Source organism: Alligator mississippiensis, chromosome 1 (assembly GCF_030867095.1).
Source record: "Alligator mississippiensis isolate rAllMis1 chromosome 1, rAllMis1, whole genome shotgun sequence".
Taxonomy (NCBI): domain Eukaryota; kingdom Metazoa; phylum Chordata; order Crocodylia; family Alligatoridae; genus Alligator; species Alligator mississippiensis.
This window is the reverse complement of record NC_081824.1, coordinates 122,664,029-122,690,986: the sequence shown is the minus strand read 5'-3', so window position 1 is coordinate 122,690,986 and position 26,958 is coordinate 122,664,029.

The window sequence follows — 26,958 nt, the reverse complement described above, 5'->3', positions numbered from 1 at the left end:
GTCCCTGAGCTTTGTGCTTGGGTCATGCTGATTGCTGCAGGACCCTACTCTGTTGCTTGTTGCTTGCCTTTTTAGTTGCCACGGAGGGTCACCTTTCAGCCTCTTTGTGGGGTTGGGGTTTGCTACAGACCAGAAGAGCCTAACCTGTTGCAGTCTGTCAGTTATTGGGAAGCCTGTTGGAGCTGCTGGGAGTGACCACCTTGCTTCCTTGTGGTAGCATCTCAGCAGTGGCCAAAAGCTGCCAGTTACCCTACCTGTGGTTCTTGAGTCAAGGGTTGACTAATGCATTCTGGTTTGTTTTGTGATTCTGGTTATGCCATTTAAGTTCACTTGTAAATAACCTTTCCTATTATTCTTGTTTTGTAAATAAAGTGTAAATAGTTAAATAGTTAAGTGTTAGACCTTCTTGGGACCATGGGCTGCTCTGTGGGGAGCAGGGGCTGGCTGGAAAGTGAATTGCTGCTGGCCAGAAGACCTGCCCCACTCTCACCCCACCATCTCTGATATTGGGCAGGGGTGGCAACTATTGGGCCACCAGCCGGGTTACATAATAAGGTATGACATCCAGCCCATATAGGAGCGGGTGTGGCTGATGAGCTTTCACTTAGAATCTCATTCTTCAACAAAGAAAGAACAAACTCTGATTTTGCTTGTAGTTCAACTTTGTGTTCAAAGTTTATAAGGGGGTCATCAGCCTGGAAATCTGCAGGTAGACAAGGTTTAGTAGGTGCTCATCTGTAATCTTGAATTTTCTGGCACTACAGCTCAGCTCATTAAATGGGTTACACTTCTGGCCACATCAGCTTCAGAATTTTTTGGCTTTACTGGAACTTCACTGGGGCCGGGCTTCACCTGAAACAGAACGCTCACTGTGTCATGGGAACTGTGCATGTCACTGGTTGTTGAATGGTCTTCATGGTCAAAGTTACCTGTAGCACTGAGTGTAAAGTTTTCTTTTCTGAAATGAGCAGGTAAAGGAGTTTCCCCCATAAGCACTGCCGTGAACAGTTTTCTTCTGAGATGCTGCATTTTGTTGTAGCTTATAGACACTAATGACTTGTTCATGGCATTAATTCTTTGCTTTTGCATTTATCATATATTGCATGACCAGTCATGATCTGAAGTGGAGGGTTCTTCCCCGCAGTCATTATGAACTGAGTAGTATAGGATCTGTAACAATACTCTAGCACAGCAGTTCCCAAACACATTGTGCACCACCAATTTAAAATGATACAACCCTAAGTACCACCAGCAAATTTTTCAGTACAACCTGAAGTACCACCAGCAAACTTTTGTCATATAAAGTAAGTATAATAAATCTGTTAACATGTACCACTGACAGGTTGTCTGCGTACCATTGGTGGTACCCGTGCCACAGATTGGGAATTGCTGATCTAGCATTTAGGGTTGATTTCCTTTGATATGAAAGATTTTTAGATGTCCCCTTCTTACACTCTTCACCATCACTTTCATCACTTCTTTTCTCTGAGATGTCTTCTGACTGATCATGCTGGTGTTCCTCGGGCATCATATTGGATATTAACACTCCCTTACTTACATTGAGTAGCAGTGTGAAAATTGTGACAAGTTCATTTGGCAACTGAGTTCTTGACCAGCTGACCTCAGTTCTTCAGTCACAGAACCTATCTTTTAGTCCAAAATGTACTTTCTTAGGGGATTCCCATATGTCTTCACTGCTGTTTTAATGTTATTTACTTTTCTGATGTCCTTAATGATTTCATCTGGTGTTAGATCAGCAGAAAGCACCCTTATAGGCTCATTTTTGCATTTCAAATAACTAAAACATATCCTATCTTCATGATACTCTTGCAAATGCATCTTAACTTCATTATTCCTTATTATGTCACCACCCACCAAATCATTTACAAGATCTCTTACTTCAGAAAGTGTGAAACCATAACCATCTTTCAACATAGGCCCCACAATTTCGTTTGCTTTCTCAAAAGCTGTATCCTTAAGATAGGGTATTTTCTGGATAACAAACCGCTTAAAAGTGTTGTTGTATTTTTCAGGTACATTTCCAGGCATACTTTGTGATAAAGTACATCTGCTCCAAACACTTGGGATTCTGATTCCAGGTCTGCAACTTGAGAGAAGACATCATCCTGGAGAAGAATAGTAACTGCCAACAATTTGGAAGCCCTTTGTGTTTCACAGATGTAGAACTTATCTTTTATTTTGTTTGGCTTTGCTGGCCGCATATAACACAAAGAAGCTTTGCTGATGATTTATATGAGGATGGATGTTTGCATGTAAGAGTGGGTTCTTCATTGTGTCTCCTCTTCAGAAGAACAGCTCCTGGTAGGTTGACAGTCACTTTCTTTTTCTGAGCACAAGGTGGCCTTCTTTAGACTTTTTTCAATGGCCTGACAGATAATGTACTTGCTTAAATCAACATGATGTTCTTCCCATGACTTCCCAGGAATTGAAGTTCTCCCCAAATGATCTACCATGATCTCACTGTATTTCAAACAGACTTCAACTGAAAAACAGAAGACAAAACAGTTACTTGTGAAAACATGATGACTCAACAAAAACATTAAACCCATTAAACTACAGTTAATACAGTAAAAAAAAAAATAAACAATACACAGTTAATAAAAGAGTACACAATAAATTGAGCAGCTCAATAACTTTTATTTATTTATTTATTTATTAAAATAAGACAGTAGCAAACTCAAACATTGGAAAAACTCAATCATTATTTTGATAGAGTAATATATGTACCAAATTTTTCAATTACATGGATATGGAGCTTGGGAACCTACTTTCTTTTTTTGTTACTATGATACTAGAAATATCTTTATTGGATTCTTTGATCTTGACAACATTGGGTTAGACACCAAGATTACCTTTGTACCACACTTAAAAGAGGAGATACCAGTCACCAAAGAGTGATTGTCACCATGTTTAAAGATGGCACCCTCCCACATTCCATGCACCAAATGGTGAAGTCTACCCAAGTTTTTTTTACCCTTTCACATGTGTTTTCTTAAGTACATGTGGCTACCTTAGCAAGTTTTGACTTTTCTATGGGGGTGTATGGCAGGGACTGAGCTACTAAGGGTGGTATTACAGATTACCTTTAAACTGCCATAAAGGCACTTAAAACAGGAGTATTCATCCATTAAAGGGTGTTAACATGTGCTACATACTGTCTAAATGTTTTAAAGGGAGTGGAGGGAGTTCAGTTTTCAACTCCCTCCGGAGAGGGGGTAGGTGTATTGGGGCCCCTCGAGGTGGGGGAGGGTGGGCTCCAATTCACCCACCCCCACCTCCAGTGCTGGTTGGGGATCCCCTAGAATGAGCTCCCTCTGTTCCCTTTCCATCCTTCCATTATGAAAACTTTAGAGCCTATCAGGGAGCAGGGGCTGTTGCTAGGGGGAAATGGCTGCCCAGTCTTGGATCCAGAAGCTAGGATTATTAAGGCAACAGAACCTCCTATAGAGATCAAAGGTATAATACTAGAACAGGACAGAAGTGGAGAAATCATTACAAGACTGATGGAAATTAGTTTACTTTGAATACTCCTCAGTTGAGAGCCAAATCTTTGCAGGAGTACTGACTGTAATATCTGCAGAGGAAATAGTATAAATATTTCCCACTGTTGCTTTAGGCTTTTGAGTCAATTCATAGCTGCTTATGCCCACATTTAATCATAAATGGGCAACAGCCAATAAGGAGAACTGGAAATCAGTGGAGATCACTGGATGTGAAAAAGAAGCTAATTTGGGTTTTAGCTGTCCTACAAGGTATCTTGATTGGACCTCTAGCTGTATTATATTGAGCCACGATGCATGTCAGTACCAGGCTAATAGAGAAATGCACTTCAACCATTCGATAGTACATCAAGTTTCAGAACGTTGCGCTTGTGTAAATACATTATGTCCATATGTGATAATAAATAATTGGTTCACATATCCTGTGAAAGAGCATCACAGCAATTTTTGTGCTTGTGAAATATTCAAAATTCAGGGATGTGATTTTGTAACTGAACTGCTAGAGTTAATAGTTTTAAAATTTAAGAGAAATTTTACTATTTACCAGAAATTGGAGATAGTTCCTTTGGGAATTAATCTCCAAGTAATACAAAGATTGGTACAGCATCTTGAATTACATAGAATGTTAGAAGGAAATCAGCATAAGGCACATCATCATTGAAACAGAACATAACAATGAGAGAATTGTTAAGATTTTGAACAAGGTGGAAAAATCCAGATGCCACAGCTGGTGGGGGACAGTGTTCGCATGGTCATCATGAGCAACCAGAATCCTGAACGCGTTGCTACATCTGGTGGTAGTAATTTTTGTATGTCAGGTGATTACCTTGTTGTGTATGATAAGAACATGGTGTGTCTGGGGTAAATTGCATAGATGAATGAGGATGCTAGTGAAATGAGTGAATAGTGGAAATATATGAGTTGGTAATTGTGGACAGTTCTGTTAATGTGTTCTCTACCATTGTTTGTTATTGTTTGTTACCTGTTAAGGGAGCTACAACACCTGTGATCTACTGCAATGGGGCTTGACATAGCACTGCCCAGATGAATCTGCCAGCACTGCAACACTTGGGAGTTGAGTAATACCTGGGAGTTTATGGCTTGAGAATTCCATCATATGGTCACAAGGTGATTGTTAAGTCGCTGAGTCCCAACCATCATCGAGGAGGGAACTGTAGACCCCAGATACTGGCCTATGCTGGGTAATTATCATAACGCCATTTGTGCATGTGGGCATGACTAGAGGGGCTGAAGATTCCAGAAAATATGAAATTCTACCTCAATGATGCCATGACCAAATATATACATTAATATTTTTTGAGCATGCACAGTCCACCATAGTGATGTAAGTGCTGTGGCTGGGAAAATACGATAATGAGGCATATGGTAAGAATGGTTCTGAGTGGTCCAACTGAAGCGGACAATTGATTGATAGAGTGATGTGATTGATGATTGGATAAAAGCACGATTGACTGGCAGTGTGATGTGACCTGTATAAAGCCTGTGTGAGCCAGTACCATGGCACAGTGTGCTATGTGTTGTTGTGTGTGTGCATACATGCGCAAGTGACTAAGGTATGCATGTGATGGTGAGTGTGTGTATAACTGGGTGGGATTGTGTATGTAACTAGATTGGCATGTGTGTCTGGGATTGTGTGCTACTGGGTGTAAGAGTGGACAGTGTTTGATCTGAGGTACAGAATGCCTGTATAAGTGAAGGGTTATTGCCAGGAAGTTACTTACCTGTGGAACATTACCCACCATATCTGAGTGCATCCGCCTGGTATACCTGCCCTACCACTCATTGTGAGGGTAAAGTATCACCCCTTCCGAAATCTGAGTATACCTTAGTACCTAGTGCTAAGTACTTAGCTGGCAAAAGCAAAGAAATCCTCAGTGAGTGTGGCTAAAATAATAGGCTCTTTTTCCTCACTAGATCCTTAATGCTCTGGACTGCCATCTTTCAGCGCAATACGTTGGTGCTGTTTGATTCCCTATTGTAAATATCGTATATACTGGTTTGCCTCATAGTTTCATAGTTGGTAGGGTCGGAAGGGACCTGAGCAGATCATCAAGTCCAACCCCCTGCCATGGGCAGGAAAAAATGCTGGGGTCAAGAGACCCTGGCTAGGTGATTGCCTAGCCTCCTCATGGTTTTGATTTGTTGTTCCTGTTATTGATGTTAGTTGTGGAACTTGTTATAATACACATTTTTGACTGACCTTTATCTTGTGTCCCGTGGCTATTGGTGTATTGGCTGTCCAGGCGGGTCTAGGCTCTAGGCCAATATCCAGAGCAAAGACCCTTTTGGCCTACCAAATTAAATTAGCTGACAGGTTAAAGAGACCTAACAACCCTCTGTGTTTGTTGATGTAGAGACCCTGCCAGCTCCTTTCAAGTGAAACAATTGAGGTTTAGGTCCTTCTCAGACAGACATGACTCAAACCTTCCAGAGAGTGTCCTAACTACTGGGCTGCAGGCTGGGCTGGGTGGAGGCATCTCCTCCCTCTCACTGAAGTTGTGCCAATGTGCATATAGAAGTGCAAGATTTGTAGACTCAGCAAGAGGGAAAGCAAAAAGGAACATGTCTCTGTAGCTTAGTGGTAAGGGCACTAAGAGGGGGGAGGGTCACAGGACTTTTGATTCCTTCCCCCCAAGGCTGTTTTTGTTTTTTATTCAATAACTCTTCCAATTAAAGTATAAAAACAGGTCTGAGAGCAGGAACTTGTTAATTGGTGTGTTAATTTGCAGGGCCACTGCAAAACTTATTTTTCTGGTTTAGAATTTTGGAAGGGATTAGGATAAGGAGGAGGTGACTGGGCATGCAGAGTATTATTGGCAAGTATTCTGCAATCTTTTATGGGCAGTTTAGGTCATCAACTTTCTACTACACCCAGGAACATGAGAAGTCATACTCCAGTGTGTAGGCATCCTGCATTGCTTGCAACAGGCAATGAGCTGCTATGTTCTATCCCTAGGAACAGATGCATTTATAGTAGGCAGGTGGTGGGTGAAGCTGGGTTTCTACCTCCATGCTGCTGCTCCTCAACCTGCTGCCCAGAGACTAGGTCTGGTGTCTAGACACAAATCCTAGGTAGTCATCATCTAGCCCTGAACTGTGCCTGGGGCATCACAAGGATGTACTGCTCCTTTCTTAGTAAGCATGGTGGAGTTATCATTATACAACCTTAAGTAGCATAAGTGTTTGCCTTGGTGGCTTATATTTCAATGATTTTAAAACCACTCAGAGCCAGGGATAGGCACTTTGGAGACACTGAAATAAGTAAACGTGGTACAAAAACCCCTTAGTTCAAAAATATCAAGTCTACTTGTCAAATAATTTTGAAATCCAAAGGCACCACACTTTGTTCATCTGAGAGTGGTTATCTGCTTTCTACAATTTAGCAGCATCTCCAGCAGTGCATACGATGAGACTTTGGTTGAGTACATCTGACAGTGTGCAATATCTTCTCTGACTTGATTCCAGAGCTGTGGGCCCCTATGTTGCTGACGACAACTGACATATTAACAGGAAAAATGCCAGCATTGGAAGAGGATATTACTAACTCATTTACTGTGCACCAAGCTCTTCTGGCTATTTCTTCATGTGTAGACTCACTTTGCTTTAATTAACTCACTGGACAGAGACAGATACAACCCGCATTCATTACCATTATCATTTCCTTACATCCTTACCAAAGAAAACACCTCATCAATGCTCTGCTGTGAGACAGAGAAGTTTCAGCTGCTATTACAATTTAACATAATCTCAGAGATACTCTAAACTCCACAGGTCCAACATCCATACCCATGCACTCAGCAGTTAGCAAATGCTAGGTGTGTAACATTTGCATGTGCAATTTTAGTTCTCTTCCTTTTTGCATGGGTATTATTGGTTCAGTCTTTACTCGCATGATGGCAAACTCTTTCCTCTGTACCCCCTAAGTAAAGGATTATTCACTGCACAGTATTGATGCAGAAGGATGATGATTTAAGACTGAAAAAGCATATGTGAAGAGAGCATTTCCCAACATATGAGTTCTTCACCTTGAAACCTATTTTGTATTAAAAATGGTATTAAAATTATATATGATATTTACTGTTACATGGCAAAGTTCCTTACATAGCTTTAATCATGCGACTTAGGACTGGAAGGGTCCTGCTAGGCTATGGAAGCCAGTTCCCTGCATTTGCAGGAAATTGCTAACCTTTACCAAAAAAATTGTTAACTTTTACCAAAGTAAAATGGCTCAAGTCACTCAGACAGTGTGTGTCACAAGAAATCAGGATACATTTTCCAGTGAGAAAAACAGACTTATGTTTCATCATGCAAGTTTTAATATGAAATTTTAATTCCAAGCCAGCATATATCTAGTAATTGATCAGGAAACCCTGCTGAAGAAGCATGATTTTATAATTCAGGTACAGACTAAAGATGGCAAATAGCAAAATTATTAAAGCATGATGAGAGGCACATTTCTTGGGTGGGGAAAATAATTCATGAAGAGGAGAGAGAGACTTTATTTAGACCACCATGGGCGCATCCCTACAAGCAGGAATGTGCATTGCCTGGAGACAACTAGCAGCAGCACATACTTGTGCTGCTGCTAGCTGTCCCTGGGGAATGCCCCTGGACCCACACCCTGGCACACTAAAAGTTGCCCCAGGTGGGGTAGGGGAGACTGAGGCCAGCACCTGGGTTGGCCCCAGCAGCCTTACCTGGGATCCTGGGGGCCTCCCAGGGCTCCAGCGGTGGTGATCTAGGCATGCAGAATGTGGCCAGCAGCCAGAGAATGGATCTGGCTGGCCAGGCTCTGAATTTAGGTGGCATATGCTGTCACTATGTGTGCAACTCTGGTTTTTTTGGTGTGGGGTTTTTTTACACTGGGATCCCTTGGTGTTAACACATCATACTGCTAATTAACAGCATGGTGAATGCCTGCATGTGTGGTGCATGTTGTTTGTGGCACTGAAAACAACATGATTGCTCCTCTGAACGTGTCCCATAGGGGCAGTCATAATGTCATTGCTTGAACTTTCTCGGCTTGTCAACATGGGTAAATATGACCCATGATTTACCACTTTTTGAATAATTTTTCACTCACTAGATACACAGACCTCCCTTGAGCTGACTGTATAGCTTTTAAAAACTTTTTATATTTCAACAGTATCCTGAACTAACGTTCAAATGGGATAAAAAAAAAGATTAAAAAATGTTATTATTGTTGTCACAAGCTTTAATCAAGAATCTAAGACTATAGACCAATAACAGTTTTTGGTGAATCTTTATCTCTCTTGTTACATCCATTAGCCTTCCACAATGTTCCACTGAGTATGTGATATAATAATTTAGGGTGAGAGAGATGCTAGTGATTAGCTCTGCAATCAGATTGTGTAATTGAAGAAAATACATATACTATGACAGTATATTTTAATAGTCTTATTTCTTGTGCCCCAGAAAGGCAGAGAAACAGATGACAATCACTTTGTGTTACAACTGTGAAATACTGTGAAACAGTATTTCTTAACCCTTACTTTGGCAAAACAGATTTAATATCATAGAGTGTATCCTCCTACCAGGCATTCCTACATGATCAAACCACCATGACAGAAATTTAACTGTATATTTGTTTATATTCACACACACACACACACACATACTGCCCTTTCACTCAAGAATTCAGTGACAGAACAGTTAAGGTCTCTATAAAAGGGGATCTGACCATTTTGACTAGAGGGAGGTGGACATGATAGCCACATCAATCCTTTACATGCTGTTAACTACAAGAATGGGCATGCCTTACCCATGCTAATTAGATATATCCTTCCACCCTCCATTTCCCACCACAAGGCTTGAGTAGACCTGCAGTGCACCATTTAATTTCTCATGTTTCAGGAGCTAGGGACAGACATTAAAAAAGCTGGAGCCTCAAGTGATTCAATCTTTGCAGGTTAGTCTGACCTGCCAAGATTGAACTGATTTGTAACTGCACAGACATTCCCTCTGGACTGAGGAAATGCATGAACATGCCTGCAGTTGCTCAGGCCAGGAGCTTGGGGGGGGCGCTAGAGCTCACCCTTGGCTGCAGCAAAGTTGTGCCCGGGGGGGGGGGGGGGGGGGGGGGGGGGGAGGCATGGCCAGCCCAGGCAGTAGTCTTGGCTGAACTGGTTAGAGAGGAGTTTAATTCCCTCCTCCCTGTATCACCGGCAGAGACCCGAGCTGGATCTGCCAGGAGCTCCCCTGTCACCGCTGCAGTGGCAGAACTGGGTGCAGCCACATACCCACCAGCATAGCCCCTCAGGCAGAGGGGGCTGGGGGCTGGGGGGGGGTGGTTATTCCCACCTCTATCCCCACTGCCTTCAGGCGACTGCAGCCGGGTCTGCCCACCCTGACTACCACCGTTGCTGCTCACTCCCAGCCCTCTCCTGCCCGCTCTATTGGATGCTGGAGGGAGAGGGGCCTCTGGTGATACATGGAGGGAGCCACACCCTTGCCTGGCTCCTGGAGCAGTGAGGGGGCAGGGCCCTTAATGGGGGCAGCAGCCCCTGTCATGGTGTCAGGGAGCATGAGTCCCTTCAAGGTGGGGGGGGGGGCACGCTTTGGGTCAGGCAGATCTGTGATGGACCTTGTGGTGGCAGCACTAGGGCTTGGAGGGGGCCAGAGCCTGTTGCCGCTGCTGCTGCCATGGTCTGCAGCAGCTTTCCCCACTCCATAGCATGGCTCCCCACCAGGAAGGGGCTTACACTCTCTGACACCATGACAGGGGTTGCTGCCCCCATCATGGTCGCTTCCCCCTCACCGCTGCAGCGGCCAGGCAGCAGTAGGGCCAGACACTGGCCAGCAGGGCCCCTTAGGCACAGGCCACTGAGAAGGGTTATTCCCCTCTCTGCCCTTGAGGCACTGCAGTGGGGTCTGCCTGCCCTGGCTGCCACTGCTGCTGCTCACTCTGTGCCTGGGGCAGTAGCTCTCCCTGGGGCTAAAATTCCCAGAAAATGACAAGAAGCATGGATTTGCCAGACTGACCTGGGTACAGCTGCAGAAGCCAGCTGGATTGCTGCAGTTGGAGGGTCAAGTGGTCATGATCCATTACCACTGCACTGCTCCCATGATGCCCCTTGAAGGAGCACACATGTCAGCTGGGACTAGGAGACGGCGGCACAGTGGGCACTGCCAAAGCCTCCTGAGGAAAGAACATGTCATGGGACCCTATCAGCATGGGACCCTACCCTGTCGAGTGTCTATAGAACCAGAGTGCCCCAGCAGGGGACTCACAAGCCCATGAGTGGCATGCAGGTGCAGGGGCAGAATTTGGTCTAGAAAGTAGCCCAGCAAAGGGGCATCTTTGACTTGAGAATCCATGGGAAAAGGGTGAACTTTATAGCAACATACCCCATATGCTCAGTGAAGGAAAGTGCTTAGTGTGAGGGCACTGTTGCCCTGCCTACCACACCATCCTAGCTATTTTAGTTGAATTATCATTATGCTGCAATTTCCATAAACCTACAGGACCACAGCTAGACTTCCTGCAACCATCCTTATCATCAGGCCTCAATACAGGAGGAGAGAGCCCCCATCATCACATCTGAGCATCATCAAGATTCATCTGAAACACCCAAGCTAAAAGGGGTGGGGTGTAGGGGAGGAGGAGTCTCACAGAAGATGCGCCAGCAGAGTTACCCAGGGTTCCAGGGGAACCACTAAACATCAGATCCAGAGGTAAAATCCAACTTAACAACAAGTCACGGCAGGAAAATAGACCCTCGTGCAACATAGCTAAGGAGGCAGGGCATGCCAATTGGCTGATGCGGTCGTCATGAGCCAGTCACATCCACGTTTACCAAAATGTGTAAAATCTACCAGATTTTCTATTTTCAATTACAATGGTATAATTCTCTGGTACTAGGTAAGTTTAAAATCTGATTCATACCAATACTCACGAGGAGAGATTCAGGCGCATAATATTTTGAACACGTGGCACGGGTGTATGTGTATACCCTTGATGCAAAGACTGACTGTCTATTGAACATTTCAATATTCCCATTTCCTTCACTGAAAGAAGGATCAGGCTCTAAGATTGTGCCTGGACCTTCCAGGAACTGTACAGAGCCAGATACACAAAGGGATTTAAGTACCCAATTCTCAGTGCACATCACTGAATGAGAGTTAGGCACTTATATACCTTTGTGTATATTAGGCACTTATATCCCTTTGTGGATCCGGGTCTTATTTACTTTAATGTAAAACTGGAGTAATTCCACAGAAGAATTCATAGAAACATGAGTTTTGAAGGGATTTCCTGTATCATCTTATCCAATTTCCAAAAATGAGATGAACCCAGGCTCTCATACATGCATACAAGTTCACTATGTCACAGTTCTAGAAGTTACATAAGGCTTATGCTTGTGTATTGGAGCACAGAACTTGGCCTATGCTCTCTGTTTTCCTAGAAGAGTTTTCTGCAATGAGGAGCTGAAGTAAAACGGTGACCCTTTTAAGGCACTGAAATTTAGCATAAAATATAAATTATAAATGATTATCCTTGGCTATGCAGAGCTATAATGAACGACAAGTATAACAAAATATCTTATATAACTGACTTTGTTCAGTGTTCTTCACAAGTAAATGTATAATACAAAGGGTTCTATTCTGCTTTCTGAAAACACACATCATTCTCATGGATATTTATAGGAACTACACACGCATACAAAGAGGATAATAAAGTAGATCCTCAAAGTGTCTGTGGATTATAAACCAGACCAGATGGGAGTGAGTATTCATTGCAGTACCTCAGCAGTGATGTCAATTTCTGTATAATTAAGTTCTAATTAAATTTAACTTTTAGAGAATGCATATTCAAAAATTAAGTCCTGGGCCTTTATTTTTCAAGTTAAGATAATATTCTGATTAAATGTTTTTTTGCTATAAGTTTGCTAAAATCTATTTTTTCATCTTACTTGGCCTCTACAATTCCAATCTCCAGAATAGTTACAACCAGGATGATTCAGGCCAGGTGTTTTGTTTATAGTAAGACCCTCTAAAAATGTGATTTTTTTGTCAGGAAATATTTTGAACAAAATGGAAAAAAATCATTTAGATAAAACATTTTACAGATAACTTGAAATGAAAACAGAAAAACCCTCATTTTGCATCAATTTAAAACAAAAACACTTCTGCTTTGTCTCCAGTGAAAAGGTATCACTGGATTTTTCATTCATGTTCCAAGTTTTATTTGTCCTTCCTTTTTTCTTCTAGAAAGCCCTAGTTCACACTGTTGGGTTTTATTTCTACATCTGGGTCAGGATTTGACAGGTCTATCATGCTAATAATGCATAGCAGAATCTAGCCAAATCCTCACTGTGCCAGCTAGAGGACCAGCTTGTTAAAGGATCCACCTGTTCAGCACTAGAACAGAAAATAGTCTTTGTATTTAACTAAACCGGGTCTTGCCTCTTCTATATGGTGAAAGAAGTTAAACATCAGCACAGTGTAGTAATCTGACTGGATATGCCATAGGTCAATGCAGTTATATAAAAAAATTAGTGTATGGCAAATATAAGCATATTTTTTCATAATTCTTAACAGTACGGCACATTTTAAAAAGTGAATTCAGAGCACACAAGCATGTCAAAGCCTTTCAGTCTATTCCCAGTGGTTGGATGGCAGCAGTATTGTGAAGCTACTTTGAATGGGAAGAGCCATTTTTCTTAATGGGATAAAAGTGGCCCCTGGAACACAGCCTAGAATCAGATTCAGATCTGTAATATGCTCCCCCAATATGAAAGTCACCTCCCATTTATATTTGTTGGAGATAAGAATGTAGAATGCCTATATAAAACCAGGAGCTGACCTTAAATCACAGTAACTTTAATGTGTTCACATACCTGTCAAGGGAGCATAACATCACAACTAGGGTAAATGACAGAAGGCTTCTGTTTTTGTAGCAATTTACACACACACTGCATCTGTAAATAGCCAGACAAAGTACAAGATAGAGAACAATAAGGTTTTACACTGAAAAATAGATAGAAAAACAGATATATATTTATTATATCAATGAATTATTTATCAAACCAGTAAAGACATGACAATTGTAAAATGTACCACTAGAAGCAAAAATTATAGACAAAAACTTTAGAAAGGAAAATATTTATGTAAAAATTAATGGAAAAGAATGCTCAGATTTAAGAGTCTGAGTTTCATTCCTGTGGTTTCACTGGAGGTATATTTTTTAATCGATATTTTGGAAATCTGGGCCATGGTTATCGCAGGAATATAATTTTCTTTACTGCAATCTGTGCTGCTATGAAGATAAATCTCTCTCTTAATTATCTACTTTATCTAGTGAATTTATCATCTCTAATTAAAAAAATACAGAGCTCATTTCTTATATCATGTCATAATAAAAATTCTTCCAGAAAATTAGAAAAATAAAGAAAAGGAGAAATGTGAATTAACCAGTCAATACATTAAGGCAACCCTGTGGGTGAATGTGATTTGTTCTCCTTCTGCTGTTCCCTTCATGGGGCCATGCTAATACCATGGTTTTGGAGATGCCGGATTATATCACAGTTGAAGTTAAAAGCACTCTTTTTTTACTGGATGACCCTGCAAAATCTGTCCTTTAAAATCAATACTATTCATTTGCTTATAGGCAATATGGAGTGAGGAATGAAGACCACTGAGAAGGGCTTAAGGCTTGTGAGCAATATGCAAGTTTTAACAGACTCTACAACACTGACCTCACCTCCAAAGAGTGTATGGACCCTCAAACCAAACTATTAGAGGGAATGGAAAGTGAATTGATTCCTTCCTGGGGCAGAAAGTACAGACCCTGTAAGGCTTATTTCTTCAGTTCAGGAACTGCCAAAATAAATTGTTTAAGAATCTATGTGGATATCTGCTCAAGAAGCAGAGTTAACTGCTTTGACCTGGGAGGCTTTATGAATCTACACTCTATTTTAGGTGTGTGTCATGGCATGTTATCATCAGGGCTGGTCTAAGATGGCTACATGGCAAATAGCTGGGGCATGCTTCTAAGAGGCAGCCCCAGATTCACCATGGAGGAGGCCAAAGAAACTATATACAAAAGCCATAAAATCCTTCCATTCTTTGAGTTGGGCTTGGCAACCTAAATTGGGAGGTGGGCTCTTATATTAGTTTTCAAAGTTGCAAAATGGTTATTTCATAACAGGGCTATTATCTTGTTTCTAATCAGACAGACAAGTTCAAGGAATAAAAGTATATCTTTGGGGATTAGGACTCGGCTACAGAATAACTGCTTACAGTGTAAGGCTATTTCATTATCTTCTCTTCAAGTTCTCCTTAAAATATACTTTGCTCTGATGGCTGCAAGCATAGGAAAAAGGTTAGGCTGATAAGAGCAATGATATAACTGGTTATCAAGCTTACCAGAATTGTTGTTTTAATTTATGTTTCTTGAACATCTATTGTCTCTTGTCTTGTAGCTGGGTTTTAAGTTTTTTGGGACTGAGACCATCTTTTTGTCCTGTGTTTGTACAATACTTAACACATTAAGGTCCTGATCTATAATTAGAATTCCTATTATGGGCATATCTAGGATTTTGAAAAGGTGGTATAGATGGTACATTATCACATAAACACAACACATCTTTTTCTCCAGGTAAAAATAAACTAGAACATTTACTAATATGGTAGGGGCCTAGGCTACATTATTAAGGTTAAGACTGAAACAAAAAACAAAGATAACATTATTGGAATGTGCATTCATTTGCTATATCATCTATTATGTATTAAAAACACAAGAAACCAGGCAAAAATAATCAAAAGATATTTAGACCTTTGGTCACTAGAATTAATTATACACCTCCGTCAGATTCATAAAAAATAAATAAGTCTTCTTGAGCAGCCAATGCTCCACTGAATTTATTTCCACATCTTAATGTTTCCACAACTGAGTTAATGTTTTTAGGTAGAGTTAAAAAAAAAAGTCTGCAGGGCTCTGATATAGAAGCTACATTACTAGAAGCTAACAGACAAGAGAACTGCAGAAGAAAGAATAACTTGATTAGGGGAACATTAAGACCATTAAAAGGGAGTGAAGATCATTAACACCTGTGGAATGAGGAGTTTAGGAGTAATCAGTAGGGCTGTGTGAAGCTTCGGTCCCTGATTTGATTCGGCAGAGATATGGCCCAATTCAGCAGCTGAATCTCTGAACCCGATCTGAATCAGAGGACCCTTTAATCTCTCCAAATCAAATTCATAGATTTCATAGACATTAGGGCTGGAAGGGGCCTCAGAAGATCATTGAGTCCAGCCCCCTGTCCCAGGGGCAGGAAGTCAACAGGGGTCATAGGATCCCATACAAATGGGATAAACATACAAATTTCTCTTGAAGGTGTTCAAAGTAGGTGCTTGGACCACCTCCAGTGGCAGTTTATTCCAGACCTTGGGGGCTCGGACTGTAAAGAAGTTCTTCCTTATGTCCAGGCTGAAATGGTCCTGAAGGAGTTTGTGACCGTTTGACCCTGGGGCACTCTGGTGAACAGACGTTCCCCCAGATCCTGGTGAGCACCCCTGATAAACTTATAGGTGGCCACCAGTTCACCCCTGAGCCTGCGCTTTTCCAGGATGAAGAGTCCTATAGCTCTCAGCCTCTCATCATAAGGTCTGTTTTCCTGATCTCCGATCATGCGCGTGGCTCTCCTCTGGACTCTCTCAAGCTTCTCCACATTCTTTTTCAATTGTGGAGCCCAAAACTGGATGCAGTACTCCAGCTGTGGCCTCACCAAGGCTGAATACAAAGGGAGAATGATGTCCTGGAATTTGCTTGAGAAGCATCTATGGATGCAAGCCAGCATTTTGCTCACTTTACTAGCCGCAGCATCACATTGAAGGCTCATGTTCATCTTGTGTTCAATCATGACCCCAAAGTCCTTTTCATCCGTAGTGCTAGCCAGCGTAGCACTGCCGAGTCTATAAGCATGCTGCGGGGTTTTTTTCTCAAGGTGGAAAACCTTGCATTTTTCAGTGTTAGACACCATCAGGTTCTCATCTGCCCATTTCCTAAGCCTGTCAAGGTCAGCCTGGATCGCCCTCCTGTCCTCAGGTGTGGACGCTTTACCCCAAAGTTTGGTGTTGTCGGTAAACTTGGCCAGTCTGTTTCTGATACCAATAACCACATCATTAATGAAAATGTTGAATAGTGTTGGCCAAAGGAAAGAGCCTTGAGGGACCCCACTGGTCACAGGGCACCAAGACAATTGACTTCCACCAACCACCACCCTCTGGGTCCAACCATGGAGCCAATTCCCCAGCCACCGGATCGTGGTGAAGCCGAGGCCACAGTTGGCCAGTTTTGCTAAGAGGTCATCCTGGGATACCAGATCAAAGGCTTTTTTAAAGTCAAGATATATGACATCAGTCTCTTCTCCCTTGTCCAGGTGATAGGTCACCTGGTCGTAAAAGGAAATAAGATAGGTCAAGCAAGACCTTCCTGCAACAAACCCGTGTTGGCTATCCCTTAGGATGCTGCCATTGGCCAGTGTGTTAAGAATGGCCTCTGATAATCTTTTCTAAGATCTTCCCCAGGATAGAGGTCAGGCTGATGGGCCTGTAGTTTGCTAGATCCACTTTCCTCCCTTTCTTGAAGATAGGCACGACATTGGCCTTCTTCCAATCTTCGGGCACTTCATCAGAGCACCAGGAGTTCTTGAAGATCTGTGCCAGTGGCTGAGCTATGATGCTAGCCAGCTCCTTGAGTACCCTGCTCTGTAAACTGTCAGGCCCTGCTGATTTGAAGGTGTCCAGCCTTTCAAGGTGTTCCTTCACAAGGTCAGCATTGATGGAGGGTAAGGAATCACCCTCACCCAGGCGTTCCTGTCCTGTAATGGGCAGGGGTGCCCCTTGGGACTGGTGAAAAACCAATGCAAAGTACCCATTTAGCAAGTTGGCTTTTTTCTGGGTGTTGGTTGTCAGTTGTCCTATCTGGTTTATCATGGGTCCAATGTTGCCCTTGGTTTTCCTCCAGCTCCCCACATATCTAAAAATGGACTTTTTATTGTTTTTGATACTTGTAGCTAGTTGGCATTCAGTCACAGCCTTGGCTTTCCTAGTTCTGGACCAGTGCAGAATATTCCTCCTTGAAGGTGGATCCAGTCCGCTTATTCTGAACTCCCCTCCCCTTTGGGTCATGGTCCCTTAGGGCCTCACTGACAAGCCTCCTGAGCTTGTCAAAGTCAGTTTTTCTGAAGTCAAGGACTTCTGTATTGCTGACTGATTTGCCAGTTTTATGGTGGATGGTGAAGGTGATCAGCTTGTGGTCACTGTCACCCAGCTTACCTTTGATCGTTAGGTCACTGATTAGGTTGTCCTCCATAGCCAGTACCAGGTCAAGCAGTGCTTTACCTTTCATCAGCCCGTTGACTTCTTGCGTCAGGTAGAGTTCGTCCACGCATCAGAGAAAGCTTTGCGACCATTCGGATTTGGCTGAACACTCTTCCCACAAGATGTCAGGGTAGTTGAAGTCTCCCATGACAACCATGCACCCATGCATTCCTAGTAATCAGGTAAATTATAGTGAGCTATGAAGTCAATTGACTCCCTCACTGTTGCCTTAATAGAAATGCTGCCAGGCAGTTAAAATGTGTGGGTGTGTATGTGGGTGTGAGTGGATGGAGAGTGGGGGAGTGGCTTCAACAGCAGCACTGTACCCTCCTGGATTCTCCCTGATTACACTCATATAATACAAGTAAATAATAATGAATCCCTGCATAATTAGTCAGATGAAAAGCATAAACAGAAATAACAGCTTTTATTACAGAAGATTTAAATTAAAATAGTTATGCTCCATTTCCTTGCTTTAGGGTTCTTAAGCTCTATTAGTCATTGTTCCTTGCCTATGGTATGTTTTGGTTTGTCATGTCAATGACTATAAATAATGTTATGTTCCATTGGTTTAGTAGATTGGACTCTGGCCTTGGGTCAGAACAATGGACTGAGCTCCTACTTCACCCATGTGTTTTGGGAAGTAAATCCACATCTTTGTGCCTCTTTTTTGTTTCCCTTTGTCTGTCTGTCTTGTCTATTTAATCTTTGAATTCTTTCAGGCAAGGACCGTCTCTTATGATGTGCTCAGAAGGTAGCTACTATAATGGGATTCCAGTCTTTGTGGTGTCTTCAGATGCTATTATTAAACAAATAATATCAGTAAAAAGAATGCTGTGTTATCTGTTTCTGAATTCTGGGAATAATATTGTTACCAAATGTCCTGCTTGGAGATTCTGTTTATAGTTGCTAAGGGAATAAAAAAAAGTGGATATATTCTGTATACTTTGTGGCTGTCAGTAGCCTAATATTCATGACAATATCATAGTGAGGTTTTGTTACAGAGATGTCGTTCTTCATTTCCAAGAAAATTTTTTGTAAACTCAGACTTTCAGTCTCCTGTACTGTTAGCAAAAGCACTATTAAATTCTATAGACATTGTTTGTCTTTATTCTTTTCTGGTAGAATCTAGATCTAGAAGTATCTTTCGAGGTTATAGGCCCATTCAGGCCTATTCAGCTTTTACCATCTTTGCTAAGACTGGCAACAAATGTAGTGAATAGTTCTCTATACCCTCTGTTTATGATCTAATTTGGTGCAAACTAGAACCACAAGGAAAGAGAGAGAGAGAAAAGTGACACAAATAGGAATGTTTCAAGATGAATTAAAAGCTGCAAAATTCAAAATTTTAATACCTACTATTTGTATGTTTAGCTAAGCCCAGTATTAAACCTCTTCCCTAATGACATTTAATACCTAATACATGTAAAAAAAAAATCATCAGCTTAAATAACTGTGTATACAATGTGATATTCAGCTTCAGAAAGCAGCTGGCAACTGTACAGCTGTCCATCTTCATGCTCTTTTACATGTGTTGGTTTATCAGCAACAAATTCCAACAATGGGACTGATTAGCACCTACAGTGATAGCAGTTCTAATGATGTCTTTTCTTAGGCAGCCTGTCAGCTTCATATTTTTCTGTAGCAAAACACCAGGCTATAGCAGCCTAGCTCCATTGAAGTAGTGCTGATTGATACCATCAGAGGTTTTGCTTTCTATCTTTCACCTGTTCCCTTTTCCAGCCTTGTACCTCAGATAGGTATACTTACTCATAGTGTTCGCGGGTTTACAATATAACAATTTATTTAGCAGTCATCATCCTTTACTGTTTTGTGGCAAACAGTGCCCCAAAGATCTATTCAGGAAGAAGGGTTCTTTGTGCTTCCGTAGGGCTGTACAGATACACAGGAACACATTATTCAGGCTCTCAAGAGTCACAATTTAATTTAGTACAATCTTAATTCAGGAATCTTCCAGTCAAGTTGATTAGCAAAATGTTTGCCACTCAGGTAATGGTGTCCTTCCTATTCACTTATTACTCAGTAATTATTTTGTTATGCTCAGCATGTGAAATCACATTAACATGGAGATGATTCAAGTTTCTTTAAAGGAAGAACTGGAGCTCCATAGTCAGCCTGGCTGACAGAAATCTTATCATCCTTTTGTGAAGGGGGATAAATTGTTTGTCTGAACTTTGTTTGTGACATTGCCAGGATTCATTCAGACAAATGTGAAGAGTTTTATGTAGCAATGAGCATAGAGTTCCATAACCTATCATTCCAAAGTGGAATGACTAAATTCTCAAGCTACAAATATGGTGTCACTTTGCTAGATGGTAAACAATCTAATACAGAATGGACTTGTATTATGACTGCTTTTGGTTAAAAGGCCAGAAAGCCTATCAGAATGAGATCCAGTTAGAAGTATGCTAAAATACTAGTTTCAGTGAGGCTGAAATGGGAGTAAGTGACAAACTGGACAAAGGCTATGCTTTCATCCAATGGGAGTTTTATGAGGAAAATGTCAGGTTCTGTTACAAATGTTAGTTGTCCAAGTAATATGGGGAAGAAAGTTTACAGAAGAACTTCCTAAACCTCTCTTTCTTCACCCCTTATTGATAGAGGATATGTGTATTCACTATGAATACAAATGAAACAAGTTCTTTGTTTAATTTCATAGATAAGTAAGGTGGGAAGGGACCTCAGGAAGTAATCTCGTCCAATCCCTTGCACAAAGAAGGATTGTTCCTTCCATGAAAGACATGTTATTCATTATGTACCATACAAATGAAATCTACTAAGTGTAGTATTAAAAGTTATAATTTAAGCAGGCTCTGTAGCAGGAGACTGAAGAAGCTGGAAATTGAGAGATGGTCCCTAAGTTCAGAAGCAGTTTGTTAGACAGACTAGATAGCAGCAGAAGCTTGTGTATTGTTCTAAAGCAAAACTTGTTGTTTTAAGTTCTTCTTATTTCTGGATGCCTGTATTTATTGATACCAAACGCAAAAATGTCAAGTGCATAAAGCAGAGAAGGAGAGTGTGTGTGTGTGTGTGTGTGTGTGTGTGTGTGTGTGTTTGGATATGGTAGAATCAAACAAAATAAACACAATGGACTGGATTTTGCCCATGTAAGTGCAAGGAACAATGGTTTCATTTAAATTAGACATGGGAGCTCAGCTGAATATTTTACCAGAACAGAAATGTAGCAAATGTAATGTTGAGTCCAACAAAAATAAAAATAACTGGCTAATCAGAAAGGGAGATGCACTGCTAGGATCCAATATATGAAAACACAGTATACAAATTCCCATTCATCATGGCACTTAGGGAGGTAACACCTGTTTTAGGTCTGGCAGCTTGTGAGAAATGGAATCTAGTTGGTTGTGTGCCTGCAGTACAAAACACAATATTCACAAAACATGCACAGGATCAGGCCCCTCAAGCCCCAGGAGTGGCTGCCCAACTTTCTCTACTGGTAATCTCCAGGGTATATCATCATAAATGGTAAAAGCTGGGTTTTCGGTTCTTATGGAGTTGTGCCACTGAGATCCTGTAGGTACATCTTTGTAAAAGGGGAAAGCCAGGCAGGTACTCCTAAGGCTTAAATAGTTAAATTGAATGGAAATTCCAAGAACACACAGGACCAGGCCCTTCAAGTCCTGAGAGAACATGTTGCCCATTGTCCTGCAGCATGAATGGGAAGGGTGATGGAAATAGTGCGTTCTGCCCAATCAAGAGGATCACCTGTGTCGGGACACATTCCAGCACAGCTGATCAGCTTCATTTGGTGATTGTAACAGGAAGCCTGGAGGCTCCTGTCACTGTAAGGAAAGAGAATGGGAAGCCAGGAGACCAGCTAGTTATTAAGGAAGTGGCTGCCAGCCTGTGGTAGGGCTGGCAATTCTGTTTGAATCAATTCCTGGAGGTTTCATCACATGATGTAATGACATCAATGGCTTTATGTCATGGAAGCAAATGCACATTACTATTACATTTAAAAAACCCACTGGACAACTGTATAAATCAGATTCAACATTTAATCTTTATTTTAATGAATGCCGTATAATTTATCTCCTGGGTGACTCTCAGCAGTCTCCTGGAGATTTATGTCTAATTCATGGAGGCTCCAGGACAATTCTGAAGGGTTGGCAGTCCTAAGCTGCAGGTAGGGACTAATCCTGGGAGTGTGACTTACCCAGGGAGTAGAAGTAGAGCCGTGGAGGTCACTGAGGCAGGCTACTTAGCTAAGCCCATGTAGGAAAGTGAGCAGGTCAGCAGAGACAGGAAGGGTACACCTGGGAGAGGCTGCAGGCTCACATGACTGGATGGGCAGGGCTTAGAAGGCACATAAAGCCAGTTCTTGTGAATAGGCAGTCAGCCTGGCCCTGCAAACTGCAGTGGAAAGGGCTCCAACCAGGAAGGCTTCAGGGCATCTGGTTGACCTCTGAGCTGCTTGAGGAATGCCCGTAAAACTCTGAGGGCTTGAGGGGGATATAACCCAGAGAGGGGAAACTTTGTTACATACAGCCAGGGAGCTGGGGTTTCTGTTGGGACCCAATGTGGGGATAGTTTTCTGTTACAGCCAGAGGACTTTCTTATTTTGTTGTGGTTTATACCAGTGGTTTAGGTATGTGATTACAGGGGAGATTTGGAGGTCCTAGCCATGCCTGTGGGGCACGCAAGTGCTTTGAGCCTGGCCAGGGGTGGGACTTGAATAGCAAGAGGAGCAGAGAAAGGGTCATGGGCCTAGTGCTAAGGGTCAGGGACTCATAGCCCAGGAGGGGCAAGATCAGAGATCAGGGGCCAGGGGCCCAGCAGCCCAGACTGGCTAATTCTGGGCCGTGGGGCCCAGAGACAGAGGCAAGGGCCAGTGGCCCAAAAACACCAAGATTGATGGGGTTAAAGCTGAGAGAGCCAGACCTGAATTGGTGGGCCAGGACCACAGGTGACTGGTAGGAGGGGCACTGGGAGGGCACGTGCCCACACCGCCCCCCACCCCGAGATTGGCCCCTGACTCAGCACCACTCAGAATGGGGCCATTTTTTTGCCACACGGGACAGTGGCATGTGGGAGGGGGGGAGGGGTGGAGCACTAAGCCATGGCACAGAAGTATGGGAGTGGATATGGGGCTTTTGGCCCACCCCCTGGGCCGCCCACAAATTGTGCCCACCCAGATGCAGGAGGCACCAAACACCCCTGGCCAGGACAGCCAGAGAAAAGATGGTCTAAAGCTGAAAAGGCCAAGGCCTCTACAAGGGATAGAATGGTATTGAATAAAATCTGGGAGGCATGGGCATGGCTGTAGGGAAGAGCAGAAGCTGTGAATACTCTGTAAGGCAAGAGGTGCCTTGAGGCACGTATGAGCCAGGAGGACTCATCTGGTGAAAGAATGATGTAGATGTGTTCTAGGACCCTTAGGCAGCTTCCCTTTAATAATCTAATAATTACATCAAGGCATGGCAGGTGAGAGCGGAAGGGTGGGTACCTAGAATCAGGGCAAGGCAGTAGCTGTTTGGTCACCAGGGGGCAGCACAGTCACCCCTGGGGCCCAGTTCTGCTACACTGATGTCTATTTCTATCCATAGTCCCACTTCAGAATACACTATAGACTAGTGGCTAGAGCATTTTCGTAAGATATGGGAGATGTGGATGAATGTCCCTGATCTATATTAGAAAGTAGTGGTATTTGAATCGAGCCCCCCACACTCTGTCTGAGGCATGAAAGAAAGGACTACCCTCTTTTTTACCTCTTCCCCTGTAGCAGTCCCCTTGAATATTGGACATTTTCAGTGTTCAGGAACTCTAGGAACCTCTGGGATTATGCAGGAGTTAAACAGGGGTTTTGACATTCTAAAATTTTGACTTGTGCACCTAAAGAGGTAAGTAGTTGCATAAATCCTGTTGTGGATCTATCCCTGATTGAACATATTTTCACTCCTCTGAAGGTCGGTTGGTCAGACAATGTTATACTGACCTAGATAGTACAGAGTAAAGAATGCCTCGTATATGGGTCTGGTTCAGGGGTGGGCAATAATTTGGGCTGGAGGGCCATGTAAGAAGATTTGGTGAGCAGCTGGGGGTGGGAGGTGATAAACCAGGCTGGTGCAGCATGGGGAGAGGGTGCTGACACAGCTCAGTGTGGTGAGGGAGGGGTTCAATTGTTCCTGTTTGGTCCCAGGCTAGTCTGCCCTGCACTCACCAGCATAGGCACCTGCTAGAGTGGGTGAGTGGGACGGGTCTCCATAGAGACTGGCCTGGGATCCCTGTAGGGAGGGCATGGTTAGCTGGGCAGATGGGATGGGGCTGCAGGTGGTCAGGGAGTGGTGTCTGGGAGTGGGATGGGTGGGCAAGGCCAGTATTGTGGGGCAGTGACAGCATAGGGCCAGGGCCTGAGGCACAGCTGGGATCTCCTTCTCACGTGTCCTTGTAATGGGCAGTGGTTCTTCAGGCAGAGACATGCAGGAAGTGGATCACAGCTATGTCCTGAGCCATGCCCCATGACCCTGGCCCTGGCCACAGCCCTGGCCGCAGCCATGGCTGCAGCCACCTGACCTGCTCTTGGATGCTGCTCCTGGCCATCCACAGCCCCATCCCATCTGCCCAGATGAACACACCCTGCCTGTGGAGGTCCTGGGCCAGTCTGCATGGAGACCCTGCCCACTCTGTCCAGCACTCATGGTGGTGGGTGTGGGATGAATGGGCCAGGATGCTCAAGCAGTGGAGCTTGGTCTAGCAGCAGTGGTGAGCCTAGCAGTGGCAGCTGGAAGGAACTGCCACCACTGCAGGAACTGCTGGGCAGCAGAGTCCGGCTGATGTGCTGTAGCACCCCCACCCTTCTGCACACCTGGGGGTGGTGGGACTGGCCACAAGTGCCACAGCCCAGGGACATGGGGCCTAGCCTGGGCAGGGCTGAGGGACCCACCACAGGCTGGATAGAATACCTTGGTGCACCAGATCTGGTCTGCAGGCTGCATTTTTCCCATTCCTGGTCTAGTCAATAAACATCTCACACAGAAGTAGTAGTGCAACTTATGAACAGTGCTTTGAAAATTAGGGTCATATTCTCTTCTCTAGTTCAGCACATTTTGTTTATATAATGGAAAACAACTGACTATAGTTAGTTAGCTGAGACTTGCCTTTCCCACTGCAGTAGAAGTTTAAGCTAATTCATAGCTGATCTAGCTAACCCTTGTCGCAACTGCACCTTCGTACCCTGGTTTAAGGAGGCACAAAAGGATCATAGGTGTATTTGCTATTCCTAGTCAGTGTAGACTCTTCATGCTTGTACAGATCTCTCAGAATCTGGAAGCAAGCACCTGATGGCTCAAGACCATATTTTCCTATACTAGCAGGTATCTGAGTAGGAGAGAATCTGTTCTTTAAAGTGTTATAAACAGGTTAAATTCTCACAAATAATATGGCACAAAATACTGTCACCAGCAGTATTTTCCTTATATGTAAACTAAGAATATTATTAAAAATGACTACAACGTGGTTTTACTACAGTATAACCTCATAAATCCGGTTTTCAAAATTCTGGAATACTCAAAACTCTGGCACTTTGAACAAATACACTACATCGGGGAGTAGCAGCGACCAGTCCTAGAGCAGCAGCTGCATGTGGAGGGGCGGCATGGGGTGATGGATGCTCCCCCTTCATGTTGGGAGGGGGGGGAGTAGTGGTGGCCAGTCCCGGAGCTATTTAAAAAAATCTGGAACTTTCAAATTTCCAGCAGATGCTAGGTCTCAAGGGTGCCAGATTTATGAGGTTATACTGCATTTCTAATATTTTACAAGTTCACTGAAACTTGTGTGAGGTGTGATGTCAGTTGATCTCTGTGTACCTCTGCTGGCAATGGAAAATTACCAGGACTGGTCCCCTGCGATGGAAAGCACCAGAAGAAATTGCCGTATGTAGAGAGAGAAAGTGCTGGGTGCAGTAGTGATGTGTCGAGTGAAGAAGGCATATAAAAGGTTTTCCTGATGAGAGTTCTAGTGAGTTGGGCTTGGGCAGGGTGTGTGACACATGGACATCTGGAGCATGTCTGTGAGAGTCTGAGAGAAAGCCTCATGTAAGTGGAGGGCGATTGCTAGGATGGTTGAGAGTGTCAGAGAGTCGGGAGAGTTAGTTAGAGTGAGTGAGGGTGTGGTCGTTTCCATTCATTCAACACCGTGACCGGATAGTCAGAGGAAGACTCATATCCAAGTCATCATAGGAGATTGCTCGAGCTTGGTCCCAGACTCACTTTGCTATCCCCTGGTGGTACCAGCTCACAGTCCCTAAGGTGATTATCATCTCTCTTCCCTTTATTGTTCTATGTATATATGTCTTGTCTTTACCCTTGTAAACAGTAGTGTATATAGTGGTATTTAGAACAGTATTTAGTATAATAGGTTGTTTAGACAGTGTAGTAATTTTTATAGCGTGCCAGCTAGCCTTTGCTTGTGATTTTCTCATAAACCGTTAGAATCCATTCCATTGTTAATTTGAGTCTGTGGGCTTCTTGCCTAATTAGCTCGGGCATCCACACAGAGTGGGTAGGCCTCTAGTTGACAGACGCTAGAAGTCTAGCCAGGCTTATTAGTGTTGCCAGATCAAATCACTTGATTGGCTGGAAGGGCAAGCTTGAATAAATTTACCCATTGTAAAATCCTCTGTTGTTTTCCAGGCCAACATAGAAAATCAGAAAATCAGCCCAACACTTGCTAAGATGGGGTGCATTTCACAAGATGATAAAGTGCAAGCAAATGGCAATGAAAGTCAGTGTCCAGTTACAAAATATCAGTCCTTATAGTATAGTCTGTAAACAGTACATGATACATTTATATTGAGGTACCTACAGTACTGGAGACAAAATCATCCATCAACTCCTCCTATTTTCCAAATAACTGACTTTGAGGTGCTTATAATTTATTATTTCAGACTTGAAACCACTGAAAATTCAACCTCTGATCCCAAAGAGAAACATCACACCACTAAATCCCAGAGTCATTAAGTTGATGGAAGGTGCAAGGCTGAAAGGCTGGGGAAATTAAGCCATTTATTTATCTACAGAATTGGCCAGGAAAA